At 39.2% G+C, this 15,708-nt stretch overlaps 1 long non-coding RNA gene across 1 annotated transcript in view; it reads left to right on the forward strand.

The window, feature by feature from the left end:
* LOC140848216 (uncharacterized) overlaps nucleotides 1–15,291 on the forward strand; it is a 57,592-nt gene extending 42,301 nt beyond the window's left edge. Inside the window, exons 2-3 of the long non-coding RNA XR_012128775.1 lie at nucleotides 10,547–11,044; nucleotides 13,846–15,291. This is a non-coding gene — a long non-coding RNA (uncharacterized lncRNA). The remainder of the gene's footprint in view (nucleotides 1–10,546; nucleotides 11,045–13,845) is intronic.
* The last annotated feature ends 417 nt before the right edge of the window (nucleotides 15,292–15,708 follow it).

Raw genomic sequence — 15,708 nt, forward strand, 5'->3', positions numbered from 1 at the left:
GAGGTTAGAATGCTGTAACTATACTGACTATTTAAAAAATAAAGCTATTTATATGCCAAAATTGATATAAAAGCATTCCCCCATATGACTAAGAAAATAAAATGTTCTTGAAGAGATTGTGTATTGTTTGGTAAAGAATTGTTTCACTGAGGATAGAAACATTAATGTATATATTGTATCTTCCATCAGGATATAATAATCCATTTTATTTTGCAAGTGAGATTTGGAAAAGTAAATAAATTACATCATTGCCAATGTATACTTAAAAGTCATAAGAAGATATGTTAAACTGCTTGCATATATCCATTATAATATCTGTTGCTGACTCCAGTTTTAGAACCAAAAGCAGGGTACATAGACTGCCAAACAGTATAGTGCCTACTGTGTGCTAGGTACTGTTCTAGTTTCTGGGTATATAATGATGAACTAGAGAATCATATGGGGTGATCACAAAGTGGAACATTTTAAATTGAAACTGCCTCAGAAAATATGGATGGCTGATTGCTGTAAGTATACATCATGACTCCTTGGATATCACAAATTTTGCTACATCCTTTGATTGAATTTAATGGGCAATTTTTTTCATGTGACAGAATGTCAGTGTTTATACTTAGGTTTCCACATAGGAAACTTGTTTTGTAAGAAACTGTAAGATTTCCATATAGGTGTCATATAAAACAGTGTGTGCATTCTGTGGTTTACAGGCTTCATTAATGTTAATTCCCGAAGCCTACAATTTAGAAATGGCTTACATTCCAGAAGTTGTTTGGTGGTTGGTTCCCAAAGCCAATCAGCAAAAACCTATTTAAACCTAAAAAAATAGTTGGAACAAAGCACTGGTCTTAAAATTAAAACTAACCACTAGATTTAAGAATATATCTGATGTTGAGGGCATTCAAAGTTCAACTGTGGTTCTAGAAGCACATTTTCCCTAGAAGCAGCATGGAGATGGGAATGGGAACATTCTGCTGATTCCAAGATTATCAAGGGCACCAGTACCTAAGCAGGGGCAGGTCCAGGTTTTGTGGTGGCCTGAAGATTATAACACATGGGGGACTTTTTTAAAGAAGATGAATACCGTTATGAATACAAAATTAGATATGGGACCCTGGAAGGGACCTGAATGAGGACTTCTGAGGTTTAAGCTTCATTGACATCCTGGCCAATTTGCTTCCATACCTATGACAGAGAACGGCCAGGGGTAACTGATGAACGGGAGATTTGTCAGAGGAAGTAAAGATCAGTGGGGAGTTAAAAGACTAAGAGGGTAAGATACCAAGGACCCTAAAAAGGCCAGTGCACAGGATGGGATGTTTAGCAGCTGAGCTTGTTTCTTCCTCTCTCAGGGACAGCATGAATAGTCAGGGCTAAGGGCACATTGAAGGAGGGCAAAGCCTTTGGGGTGGCAGGATGGAGCCGTATGTGAGACAGTAACAGGGTCAGTGAAAGGATGGGTGAGACTGGCTCCAAGGGATGGGATGGGGATGGGGACAGATTCTTCAGCAGATATGGGGTGGGGCACAGGGGTTGAGGTTACTCCAGATTGCTGTGATCGGGGGTAGAAGGATTGGGTCAGTATTAGGGAAGGGGATTGTGAGGGAAGAACAGAGGTACATTCTCACCTACAGCAGATGGAGGAAAGAAGTGACAGGTGCAGGGGTGGTGAGGCAGGGTGGGGACGCACCAAGTCCAGAGGCAGCGATACAAGGGCTGTGTGTGAGAAGCCTCGAGTGAGGCACTGCCTGTAACTGTGGAGAATGATAATGCTAACATCTGGCTAGAACAAGATTTAAATAACTAATTAATTGAGAAAATCTGAGCATTTCAGATGAATAAAAGCAATTTGTTAGTGAACCCACATGAACTTTTAATTCGTCTGTAGCATTTAGGCTTAGGTTAAACTTTAGCAAGGACCCTGTGGTGACAGTGATCTTTGAATAAGGGCCACTGGCTTGGTAAAGAATAATTGTCTTTCCTGAGGAATAAGTGGAACAGGATTTTGACTTCTTACACTAAAACAGCTTGAAACAAAGCCGGTTGATAAATGAAGAATCGTATATGAGCATCACCATGCAGTCATTTAACCCTGAAATCTCCATCAGGGAGGGCTCTGAATCTGACTTCCAGTGCTTGGCCAGAGCTTCCCATGGCCCCAGGCCACTATCCTGAGGAGTCTGACCAGAGGGCTTTCCACACCCAATACCCTTAAGTGTTCTGGTTCTGAAAAGAATGCAAAGGCTATTAATCCTAATTTTATGGGTCTACAAATAGTGTCTTAAAAAGCCATCTACAGCATTGAGCAATGGTGAAGAATGGTAGTTAAGAAATATAGGGGTGGAGTGTAAAAACTAACCAAATGCTCAGTGTGTTTCGAGTTCTGCAATAAGATAATACATTATATGAAGGAGTTCTGAGGTGTCTTTCTCATAGGCAAGGATATTTCAAAGCCAGAAACAGAAAGGTGTACTTGTGAGGTATATCCAGTCAGGCTTTCTGACCAGAAAAACAGAAGCCATTCTAGATTTCTCCAATAGAAGAAATTTGATATACGAAATTGGTTACCTAGGAAATAGAAGAGTTGAGAAGCCAACATGGAATCCAGAGAGGAATTCCTGAGTTTAGCAACAATAGGAAATTCCTCTCACCCTCAGCTTGGAGGGACATTAGGAGGAAGTAGTATTACCAGACCCAAGAAACCAGGGTGATCCCATGCCTTCCATTGGCTGAACCTAGATGGAAACTGGAGATCAAAGGAAACTGGGAAATGTAGTTCCCTACAACCAAAACAGAGTACTGGATTCATAGGAGAGCAAACTGGATGTGTTCTGCACATCCCAAAACACTGAAATTTTGTGTAATGCAGAATGTTACCATACCACCTTGGAATTAGTAATCCTCTATATTATAAATACTGTCTTATTTCCGGAAGGTGACTAGAATATGTTACTGTGCCGCCAATGAAATTCCTGAACTTAATTTTCATTATTTTTAATATAAAAATCACTTGTGAATTGGTAATACAGGCACAGAAAACAAAATTCAAAATGTACATAAGGATAGGTAGTGAAAAGTCTCCTCCACTCCTCACGTCCCCTAGCCACCCATTCTCTTATCAGATTTTTGTATAACCTTCTGTAAATCCATATCTATGTCTATGCGTGTCTATGTCTATATCCATATTTTAATCTATATCTTTTTCTGTATGTCGAAGATATACATACTTCCCACCAAATGGTAGCATACTACATGCCCTGCTCTACTGACCTACAATTTAGAACCAACTGGGACCTACTATTCTAATACCTAAGATTTTTCTTCTCTTTGGAAATAAAATGGGTGTGCCCACTGGGTCAGACATGTGCCTAGATGATAAAGAGCCATAAATCATAAGGCTTACAGACATCCAATGTTCAACTAATTATGCAAAGAATTTTCCAAAGCAGTAATTCAGCAGTAGTTTTGTCAGGTTTGTCAGAATGATTCAAGGGTTTGGAATTACTCACTGGGGCTTGGGCTAAATGAACTTGGCTTAATCATATCATAGGGAGCAAAGGTAAGTCAAAGATTTAAATCCTGGTGGCTTAGTATCTCATCTGGACACTGGCAGAGTAATTCTCTGCAACAGTGTCAGAGGCAGAAGGAAATCCCCAAATGCCTCATATTGTACCCCAAGATAATGTTCACATGGGTTAAAGAATTTGTATATATGTTTAGGTATATGTATGTACACACATACAAATACAACATATATTCATACATAGCACACATACACACTAGAAGGACATGGATTTGAAAAGTTCTCATACCTATGGGGCAGGGATACCTTTTTAAGTTTAGAAATGGTAGAAGACATAAAAAGATAAAAACAAATTGAACTGATGATAAGAACATTAATATGTTGTACACATAAAAACACAAGAACACAAAAAATACAGCATTGCAGGAAAATACTTTTAACAAGTAGGACAGATAAAGGATGATGTCTTAATTTTTTAACACATTCATATGAAGCCATAGAATGTGGTGAGAGCAAAAGCCTCAGCTCCTATGTAAACATATGACATAAACTTATTATAATGTAAACATATCTGGGCCTCAGTGGCATCATCTGTAAAATGGTGGCAATAATAATACTTATTGGGGTTTTGTAAGGTTAAAATACGATATGTCCATATAGCACTTAGAACAGTGCCACTTGCTAAACACTCAAGTAAGAGTTAGCTATTATTATTAATTTAAAAATTGTTAGTTAAATAGGAAAAGGACCTGAACAGTCAATTCACCAAATGCAATTAATAAACTAACATAGGGAAATGTTCAAATCTATAATTCATTCAAGAAATACATTTTATTTTGTCAAAATAATTTTTAAAATGAATACCCAGTGCTAGCCAGGATGGAGTAAAACCAATATGCTCTTTGTGGCAATAACTTTAGAACTATCCTCTAGGAAAAAAAAATGGCAATGCATATTTAGAGCCACAGAATGTTTAAAGTCTTGTTTAATTTGATAATTTTGTTACTTAGAATTTTCCATAAAGATATAATCCAAAGAGATAACATGCTATGAATGTATATTTTCTGCATTATTTATGAGAACTGTATAGTTGTTTTAAATTTTTTGCTCTTGGAGACATTGCTGCAATCCTTATATTCTTCAAGGGTATGTGTGAGTATTTCTTCAGGATCAATGCCTAGATGAAATTGCTGGGTCAAAGATTTGCATATTCAGATTTCTAATAGTCACTTCCAAACCATATTGTGAGAAGACTTGGTCAATTTGGAGTTCCATGAAAAAATATTTTAAAGAAAGTAGTCAAAAATAGAAGTCCCATGAAACTTAACATAAAACATAATCAAATGTGCCTATACCCAATCGATCTTCATCCCAGAGGTAGGCCATTTAATTTGGTTTTGCTTTTACAGATATCCTCATCAATTTGGCTAATTTATGATTCTGCCATATCCCTGGCCTGTCTTTATTTGAACATACTCGGGATTATATGGTCAGAATGCCCATTTTAGGGTTTGGCCCTAGAAGTGTGTATAAACTAGCTAGAGGACACTAAAGATAAATAGCTTTGTAAAGTAGGCCAATTTTTATACCTTGCTCCTGGATATGGCTGTGCAGGTTGTCTGGCCTCTGACATCTAGTCTGTGCTCCATTCACCAGAGAGTGTGTGCCCTGGATGCAGGCAGGGGAAAGAGGAGGTCATCCAGAGGAAATGGCTTCTTTTCAAGTTCATACAAGGATGCCTCATGGGATCTCAGCTGTCCTGATCATTCAGAATTTCAAATTTCTCTTTTTAACTGATTCTTTAGCTCTTTATTTAACTGATTCTATTGATGGAGATAGCATATTAAAGGGATGATGAAAAATTTATATTAACAATTGGCTCTAGGATTTAAAAATAAGTATAGTTCAAGCACAGTTAAGCATTTGGCTATTATGAGGAAAAGCTAAATTGAGCTAAGGAGCCTAATGAGAATATAAGCTATTAGGTAAGGAACTACTACTGAAAATACAGTCTGATAAGTTCCTTATCAGTGATAAATTCTGGAAAACTATAAAAATCAACTTGATGTTTATACTTTCAAGTAATGAAACAGCTACTAAGGTACATATACTGTGTAACTGTTTGAACTTGGTTCCATTGTTAAAGTTTTTTTTCTCAAGTCCTAATGAGATATTTTCAAACATGTAACTATTAGTATACAACAGATATTAAAGAAGATATTTCACTTTATCTTTAATTAGGCACAAGTAATAATTTCAGTGGTTAGCTATCTGACAGGTTGTGACTTATCCTCTGATTTAAGAAGACATCTACCCTACACTTCATATTATTGGTCTGTAAAAGCAGTCACAGTGAACAACTCAAATACTGACCATAGTGATGAGGGACTGATATACATAGATGAGGTGAAGATCTCACCAAACTTTTAGCATAGGTTAATCCATGGGCCTACATATCATCATGAAAGGTTTAAGTTAGATCTAAAGGAAGTACAGATTTTGTGGCCGATTAAGACAGAAAGTGAGGACTGATTGCATATAGATCGTAGCTTTCACGGTCCTTCTGTCTGTGAGGACACCTGTCCTTGACTGTAATGGGAGTTTAGAGCTACTAATTGGAAGTTGTCAAGTCACAGTAGCATTGAGTCCAGCCTGGGCCCAGCTGTTGAGTCTGTGAAGGTCCCTGGCCAATGAGAGCTTGTGGGCTGGTAGGAACAGTGTCAGGTGGGCAAGTAACGTCAGATCCTTGCTACAAGGTGGATGGAGGAAGAGGTACCACTGGAAGATGTCAGCAACATCTATTTGCCAAATTTTCTGATGGTGGCAGCAGCTTTGGGGGGAGCTATTCTGAGTTACTTAGGTGACAAGGGATGGGGCTGGTAACATAAGTCACAAGTAGCCACAGGGAGTTCTTACATTTTATTTAAGCCTCAGACCAAGCATCTTTCTTGTCAAACTACTACACTGGGTCAGTTCACAAATAACATTGGGCTGATTTCAATTATCTCATCAACTCTTTCCTTTCCTTTTCTTTTTAGCAAGGGTACTTCTTGTCATAGAAAGTAGTCTTTCCCTCTCCAGGTCCATTTTTTTAAAAATGGAATGATTCCTATGGAATCTATGGGATGATTTCCTCACTGACTAAGTATAGTGTACATGTTTTTATCTAGAACATATAGACCCTGAAGTTAAATCTCAGATGATGACAAGGGACCCATTACTTACCATAATACAAGACAAGGAATTCAATTGTAATGATAATAAAAATCACTAATAATATTCATGGAGAGATAATGGTGAAATGGGCACTATACTGTGATTGTACACATTGCATAATTTGATCTGGACAACATCCCCTTTGAAACAGATGTAGACATGCATTTATTATCCTTATCTTACATTTGAGGAAGCCAAGTAACAGAGAAACTAAGGAATTTGCACATAGTCACCTTGCTAGTAAATGACAGTAAGCAAGACATTTTGCCTACCACATGGAATTATTATACTGCATTCCCAAACCTAAGGAAATCCTAACCCTTAATATGCTCAAGAAAGGAGAAGGCTGGATCCATGCACCTACCGTAGCTTCCTTTTGGTGTATTTATCCATGAATAAAAACTGTCTTTTGAACATCACCCTGGAAGGATAGCTTTGAGTTGTAACTGTTGTGTGTACATGGCACACATATTAAATCATATGCCTAATACTAAACAATAAATATAATAACATGAAAGACCAGACCCAGCAGCCAGCTCATATGCTACAGTCTCTCTGTCCCATTGCAGGACCACTTAGTGCTCCTGGGAAAGAAATGTGCATCCTGCATCACAAAGATCAGAGGAAACACAGTGGGTCTATAATCCATGACACATAGTGAGGAAGGAAACCACTCTTTCTGTGGGGCCTAGGCCCAATATGAGTGTTTTTTTTCTTTCCTCATGGCTGCAGAAGCCCAATCAAGCTGCCACCAACTCCCCCCATGGCCAGAGGTTTAAAGGAACTTCTGGGTTGGAAAAAAAAAAGTTACATTACCCAACAGGTAGGGCATGACAGGGGACAGGCTGCATGCCCTGCTGCCAGGCACTGCGCTCACAGCTTGGCTCCAGCAGGCCCTTGGTTGGGGCTTTGGTTTTCCTCTCTCAGCTTAACTGTTTTGGATGGGACAGAGAGTGTTAATGTAGCTGAATGCCAGCTCCATAGAAAAGGGCTTAATTCTGAATGCTCTCTCCCCTCGCCTAGGCTCGGACGCTGGCATGTCAGCATTTGAGATACAGTTAGACTTGACCCAGCAGCCAAGGGAACAAGCGAGTACCCTGCAACCAGCTAGTGATCTGGCAGACATTCACGACTCCTTGTTAAATGAAAACAGCAGCTTATAAAACAGAAGTACACTCAAAATATGTGCAGAAAAAGACTAGAAAGAGAGACGCCACAAAGTTAACAGTGGTTACCTCTATAGAGGGGGAATATGAGTAATTTCCTTTTCATTTTGTTCTTTATTCCAACATTATTTATTGAATGGCAATCCTAACTGAAGCATAATAAGTTTTCATAGTATTTTCTTTGATGTTTTAAAATACACATGATACATGAATATGATATATATTGAAATAAGAAAAATGCGATTTTTCAAAGACTACCTCATACCCATTAAGAAAAGTTTTACCATTTGGAAGAGAACCCAATGCACAAAACCCCCAAATTCACAAATAAAGTAGGAGGTGACTATTAACTTACACACCGATTCACCACATGGGTCTTTCAAATAGAATGCTCTCTGTCTGACTCAGTTTGCAATAATTTGCCTTCATAATGAGGAAAGTGTAAATTCAAACTTTGTAAATTGGGCTAAAATTATTTACAGGATTTTTGGCTTAGCTTCTTAATCTAAGCTGGAACCAATAAATGAGAAAAGCAAACTATGCTGAGGAAATGCTCTTGTCTGTGGGATACAGATACACAGATGTCTTGCTGTAGCTGCCGTGCCTCCTGCCGATAGTGCTTACCAGGCTTGGGAAGCCCACCTGGCCGCAGCCATGCTGCTGCTCCTGTCCCCAGCCCCACCCCGCTCCCACTCCTATAAATCTTGCTGTTTTCTTTCATTCTCAAGCACATTGGCTACAGTAGAGGCTGGTGTACTGTGAGGTGTGTGAGGAAAGGAATCATGTTGTGTATCCTGGTGTCATGGTCTAGAGATAGTGCTCAAAGAACAGAATAAAACAGACCTCACCATTTTCAGAGTGAACTGTAGGATCTAAGCATCTATCAGAGAGGGTTTTATGTGGTCCAAGAAGTTGTAGGAGGCCTGAGTGAGGGTGTTTTGGGTGCTGAGGCCCCTCACTCTGCTCCTGTGGGAAAGGAAATAGGAGGGGGTTGAGGGATGAAACAATGATTTCCCCTATGACCAGGTGCAGTGGAAAGGTGAGTTAGGACAGGACTGGTGTGCTCAGAAGAGTGGCTTGGTATGCCTATGTGACACCATGTCTATTAGTTCTTATGATGTGCCAGGCACTGGGCTAGCATGGAAGATACAAGTGTTGTACCTCAAGTGGATTACAGGACAAGGCAAGGTAAAGCTTAGGTTAAGTACACAAATCCCATAATACTGAAGGGAGAAGCTGAGGGCTGTGAGGGAGAAGTTCAGCAGAAGTTTCAGGCATACAGAGGAAACCTCCTATAGGACAGAATGTTTCCTGGAGTGGGTGGCATTCAAGGGTTCAAGGATTTCAACAGGTAGAAAAGGGGGAGGTTATCGGTGGATGTGCCAACCTGAGCATGGCCCAGAGCTGGGAAACACTGCATGTTCCTGTCTGGTTGGAATGCAGGGGAGAGACAGGAGCATGGGGACAGCATCTGTACCCAAGCAGAGTAAGTGCCTGCTATAGAAGTAACAGTTATATATTTTTTAACTGCAGGAAGATATATGTGCCATGGGCTTTTTTTTTTGGTAAACCATTATTATTACCCCATTTTGTGGCATGTATCAAAACGTATTCCTTTTTATGGTCAAATAATATCCCATTGTATGGACATACCACATTTCTTTGATCTATTCCTCAATTGATGGGCATTTGGGCTGTGTCCACATTTTGGCTATTTTGAATAGTTCTGCTATGAACACTTGTTTACCCATAGGCATCTGTCTTAGTTCAGGCTGCCACTAAAAAAAACAAGCATAGATTGGGTAGCTTGCTTATAAACAACAGAAATTTATTTCTCATAGTTCTAGAGACTAAGGTCTGAGACCAGCATGGTTGGGTTCTGGTGAGGGCCCTCTTCTGAGATACAAACTGCTGTCTTCTTGTTGTGGCCTCAGAAGGCAGAAAGAGAGCGAGAGACTTCTGTGGGGTCTCCTTCATAAGGGAACTAACCCCATTCGTAAGTGCCCCACCCTCGTGATGTAATCACCACCCAAAGGCCCCACCTCCTAATATTAGGGGCTTAGGATTTCAATGTATGAATTAGGGAGGGGGGCATAAACATTAGTCCTTAAGGAAATAGATAAGTGGGAGTACCCACCTCAATGACTGAAGCTCCAAGTATTTTCTTCTCTACAAAAAATCCTGGGGGTCTTCCTAAGGCTTTCCTCTGATTCAGTTCTCAAGAATTTACATAAACATTTTAAGGACCAACCTGGCTGGATTGTTCTTTTTGTAGGCTCTGGAGTTAACCCATCTTGAGTTCCACTTGTTAGTTTCTTAGCATAAGGGCAGGCATTTCATCCTCATTCCATGTACAAACAAGGCGCAGACTGCCACCCATCTGTGCCATACCGGTTGTTATTTTACAGGTGGGATCCCAGTTCTCATGGATACACACTGCTCTGCCCTTCTAGCCTGTCTTTAAAGAGGCGGGATTTCCACCCTGCCACAATCAGAAGAGAAAAAGACTCAAAACCCTTGGCATTCTAAACCATCATTAATGCATGAGAATGTTACCTAAACAATTATAAAGACAGAAATATTCAAAGTTATCGCTTTTTGAAAATCTCACTGCATAATACTCAAAACTATACTTTTGTTCTTTCAGGTGTAATTTTGAAATGTATGCAGTATGGGAACTTGATCTAAGATAAGTGAATCTTGACCTGAATCTCCAAATCACTTCTAAAGCTACTCTTCTTTCTCCTAACTTCTTTTTTAACTCCCTTGTCCTAAATGACAGTCCTCTTTCCCCTATTCTCCACTCAATAACTATAGACCCTCCTCTCAAAAAGTCCCTAAATCAGAGCCTCCCTTCTTAAAACTATCCAAACCATAGCCCCTGGCCTTTTCTTTTTAGTTGCCATGCCCCACACCATAGCCCTCCTTTCAAACTTCCCTTTAAACTCATTTTCTAAACCCAGACTCTTTGTCATATCCATGTCCCTGAGATACAGTCCACTCCCTGAATAAAAAAGACACACACATTCTGTCATCCACCAACGGTGCTGAAACTGACACAGGAGAGATGTGCTGGGGCGTTATGACCTGTGGAGGATGTGGAGAAATGTGAGAAGGCTGCTGTGGACAGAGACGTGAGAACTGGGTAAGGCCCAGGCCATGGGCAGCTCCCTTCGCTTGGCTGAGAGAAACCACTTTCTCATTTGGCATGGACAAGCCTCTGGCTCATAGGAGACTCTCAGCAATAATAATTCTTGGCCTGATTGAGCGGTCAGATGAAGGACTAGGTTGAGGTGACCTCTGAGCGACTTTCAGTTCTATGTTAAACACTGACATTGTCAGGATGAAGAGGTCTGCAGAATTTTGGATGTTTGAGTTATCTAAACAATCACCTTCATTTTGTTCTTCATTTGTTTGTGTAGATGAAGTTTTTGTTTGTCAAGGAGAAAAATAAATGGACTTTTACTGCAGAGAGATATTAAAACAGTTAATTTCCCCTTTTGACTCCAAACCCCTTTAATGCGTATCTGTCAGTGGGCTGCTAATGAAAATGGCTTTGGTTCCATGGGAATAACTGTGAGGACAATGAAATCCAGAGATGTGAAGTAGGAGTACAGGATGTCTAACCAGGATTTTTCTAAGTTGCTTGAAGGCATTCATGAAAGTGAAATGCCATTGTTAATAAATATTTGTCGATTGATTAAAGAACATGAATTCTGGGCATACCTCTGATAAAGTTATCTTGTAACTGGAAGTTTATATACATACTAGGGTCCTGATGTAAATGGGCATGCTGGTTTCACTTCACAAGTAACCCCTTCCAAAAAGTTCTAAAAATTTTTAAACAAAAAATGGATCAGAGATAGAAATGTAAAAAGTTAAACTATACAAATTTTAGAACAAAACATAAGAGAAAGTCTTCATGACTTTTGGCTAGGAAATGAATTCCTAGAAAAAAACACCAAAAGCATGATTCACGGAAGAAAAAATGGACATACTGGTCTTCAAGAAAAATGTAAACTCTGCTCTGTATAAGACATGCTACAGAGAATGAAAAGACAAGTTACAGAATGGGACAAAATTTTTAGAAATCACATATCCATCAAAGAACTTGTATCTAGCATATATAAAGAGCTCTTAAAATTTAACAAGAAGACAACCCAATAAAATGAGGCAAAAGATTTGAACAGATATTTCATGAAAAAAAAGATAAACAGATAGCAAATAAGTACCTGAAAAAAGATGCTCCAGAGTATATTAGTCATTAGGGAAATGTAAATTAAAACCACAACAAGATACTACAAGATGCTTATTAGAATGGCTACAAATAAAAACAAAATTGTTACTTCCCTGTACTGACAAGGATGTGGACCAAATGAACTTTCATACATTAATGGAAGGAATGTAAAATGGTATAGCTGGAAAACAGGCAATTTCTTATAAAATAAATGTACACAAACCATATAACGAGGAGGTCCACTCTTGGCTTTTTTCTTGAGAGGAATGAAAACAAGTTCACACAAAAACCTATAGCCAAATGTTTATAGAAGCATTATTTATAATTGCCAACAACTGGAAACCATAATATCAATGAAAGAAGCTAGAACCAAAAGGTTACATAATATACAATTCAATTTATATGACATTCTGGAACAGCCAAAATGTAGTATGCAGTTGCCAGAGCCTGGGGTCAGTGGAGAGTTTGATTCCAAAGGATAAGAATCAGGGACATTCTTAGGGTGAAGGAATTGTTCTGTATCTTGATTGTGGTGATTGATGGTTACATGATTTTATTATGCATGTGTTAAAACTGACAGAATTGTAACACACACACACACAAAGGGTGGAGGAGTTACTTTATTGTATGTAAACTGAAAAAAAAACTTCCGTAAGTAGTTAAAGTGAAGAAGAATTGTAAAAATTACCCTGGGTTAGTCATGAGGCTTTAATTTTTACACTAACTAATTCTGCTTTTGAATTTCAACTAATAGCACAGTGAGTACAAAAAAATATTTTCCTGATACTGTATTTACATAGCAGCTAGGGTGACCCTTAAAGACCTTCCCAAACACAGGGCAGCTGTATCCGCTTGCCTTTCCCACCCATGCTATCTGACAATCCTGGTCCTGGGACCTCGGAAGAGTTATGGCTGCCCAGCCAAAAAGAGCTTTGATAACCTCACACCCTGCACTTTTCACCTGAGCAAATGGCACCAGGCCTCCAGGTGTGCCATCAGCCTTGGTGAACATGCTGGCCGAATGCACAGTCCACAGAAGCTTCCAGGACCCCCCTTGCCAAATCCTCCCTGGCCTTGCCCTACTGATTAGCATCTACTATGGTGACAGGTGAGACCCAGCCTGGGTGCTCTCCCTGGACTGGGCTCACCTGAGACAACCGGATTTAGTGCTCCATTTCTTTGCCTTTCAAATTCTATCTGTAACCCCATGACAACTCATTGTTTCGGAATTAAAGGTCTCCTTGAGAGTCTTTTGTGTTCTTGCCAACCCCTTGCCAGGCTCTTGCTGCTGCTGTTCCTCTGCCAGCCCAAGGCTTCTTGCTGAGACTCTGGGGAAGTGAAGGAGAACTTCAGTTTTCACATCTCATGCTTAACCTTTTTAGTTCTTAAATTATCACCCTCCTGGAAAAAAAAAAATCATCACAGTCCCAGGGGAACATCATGGAATCCTGGCTGCCCAGGGGAGTTTTTGTGTTTTGGTAGTCTTCCAAGGTTTACTGTATGAAATATTAGTGCTTCATTGGAATTTGTCATATGTCTGGATAATAAGTAAGTTTCAAAAATTTAACTAACAGAAGTTCAGTTGGATTTCCAAGACTAATAGAATTGTGCTTTTTCTCTCTCTTTCTCTCTCTCCCCGCCCTCCCCTGCTCCCTCCAAATTGCCACAGCATATATTAAAAGCTGACATGCCAACTTGTCTTCCTGCAGAAATTAACTTGGAAGTGGGGCTGAGATTCCAGGGGTCCTGGTCTTGAAGAGAATCTAATCCAAGAAGACAAGCGGAACTGAGAATCCCAGGATGACTTAAAGTTGGCAGGAAAAAATTCACAGCTAATTTCGGGGATAAACAGAAAAGTAGTTTCGCAAAATGTGAATGCATTTTTCCAAGTGCTGCAACAGAGGAAGGGGACTGGAAAAATTTAAGGAGGGGAATTGCCCTTTCCTCTCTTAGGCATAGTACTCAATGACCAAAGAAGAGGGCTAGTTCAGCCCAGGATTCACATAGCTTTACTCCATTCATGCCAGGCCTCCAGCAGGCCCAGGGCTTCCTACCAATTTTTAACAATTCATTTTGATTGGTCATGATTCCCTTTTGCTACTTGTATCAGTTTTGTGTCCTGAAACTTCACTCTGCCTGGCATGTCCTCCTTCTGTCATAGCTAAAGGAGAATTAAAAGGGGCTTTCTCTCTGCAGAGGGACAGGACCCAGCTATCTAGGGTAGTGTTTATTCCTTCCTGTGCTAATAGTTCTATTGATTTTTGAACCTTTGTTTTTTAAAGGAAATGTAATCTTTATGTTTCTAGCTCATTTACACTAAATTTAAGAAAACATATTTTTAGTAAGAGCCATGTGAACTGTGTGATGCCAAAATAGCCTTTTTGAACCTCTAAAAATCTTCAAGAAAACTTAAGATTTTTTTCGTGAGCTTTTTCATGAGCTTCTAGAAGTCTTCTACTTCCAAAATAGAAGGCAGTGTCTTCTCACTCTGAATTGAAGATTTAATTAAGCACACATACAACTTGCAATTTAGGTGAACACCAAGGAAGTTTAGCTCTGAATTTTCAGCTACTGCTTCCTCTCACATTAAGTATTTGAGAGCACTGAAACTTTAGAATCTAGAAAGAGTCTGTGCTCACAATTCATTTCTCTACCATCAATAAACTCTGACTCTGTAGCAAGTCACATTATCAGGAAGCCACACATTTGGATTCTTTAGGTCATTTGAGCTCCATGTAGCAATGCTGAAGACATGGGTTCTGGGGTCTGACTCCCTACATTTGAATCTTACCTTTACCCTCTTAAGTTGTAAATATTAAGTGAGTTAAAACAGACAAAGCACTTAGCTTTGTCTGACTGTCACCCCTGAGTCCACATTAGCTGTCACCTCTAGGCTTTTGCACACTGCTCTTGGCACTTACTGGAAACAATATAAGAAATTACTTTTTCCTATGAGGACATTTTTGCAATGACTGTAAAACTGCTTTTAAAGATACAACACTCCATTCATTTTGCCTTTCAATGTCTCTAAGGAAAATACTTCTTTGTTAAATTCATGTGAGATCATTCAACTAGCAAAACAAACTATCTCTCCTGATAAACTGATAAACCTCTTTTAATGAGGTAAATGCAGCTGAATGACTGATTTTTAATTCTTGTTTCACTTTTTGCTTTGGCTGCCAGGAAGTTGGGGTTTATGTCCAGTGCAGCAGTAACCCTGAATTTAATAATAATAGCTAAGTAATAATTCTCATTAAAAAAGCTAAAATTTGAGAACATTTTTAAATGTTGTTGTCTAATTATTTTTACTAGCTCCAAAATGAAAGCTAACAGAGGCTATTACTGCAAATAAATATACCTGAAATAAATGGACAGGGCCTTTTTGAGCCACTTGTTTTATTCTAACTGCCCTGACTATGACCTATGTTATAGCCTCCTGATATAAACTGGATGAAAGTGTAGTCCAATGTTACAGATTTCAGCAGCTGTTAAAATTACACAGTAACTGTTGGTTCACAGTGTGTTGAGTTACACCGTGATGAATTTGCCCCTATGCACAAGGAAGAAAATAG

The sequence above is a fragment of the Manis javanica genome, chromosome 3, assembly GCF_040802235.1.
Source record: "Manis javanica isolate MJ-LG chromosome 3, MJ_LKY, whole genome shotgun sequence".
Taxonomy (NCBI): Eukaryota; Metazoa; Chordata; class Mammalia; order Pholidota; family Manidae; genus Manis; species Manis javanica.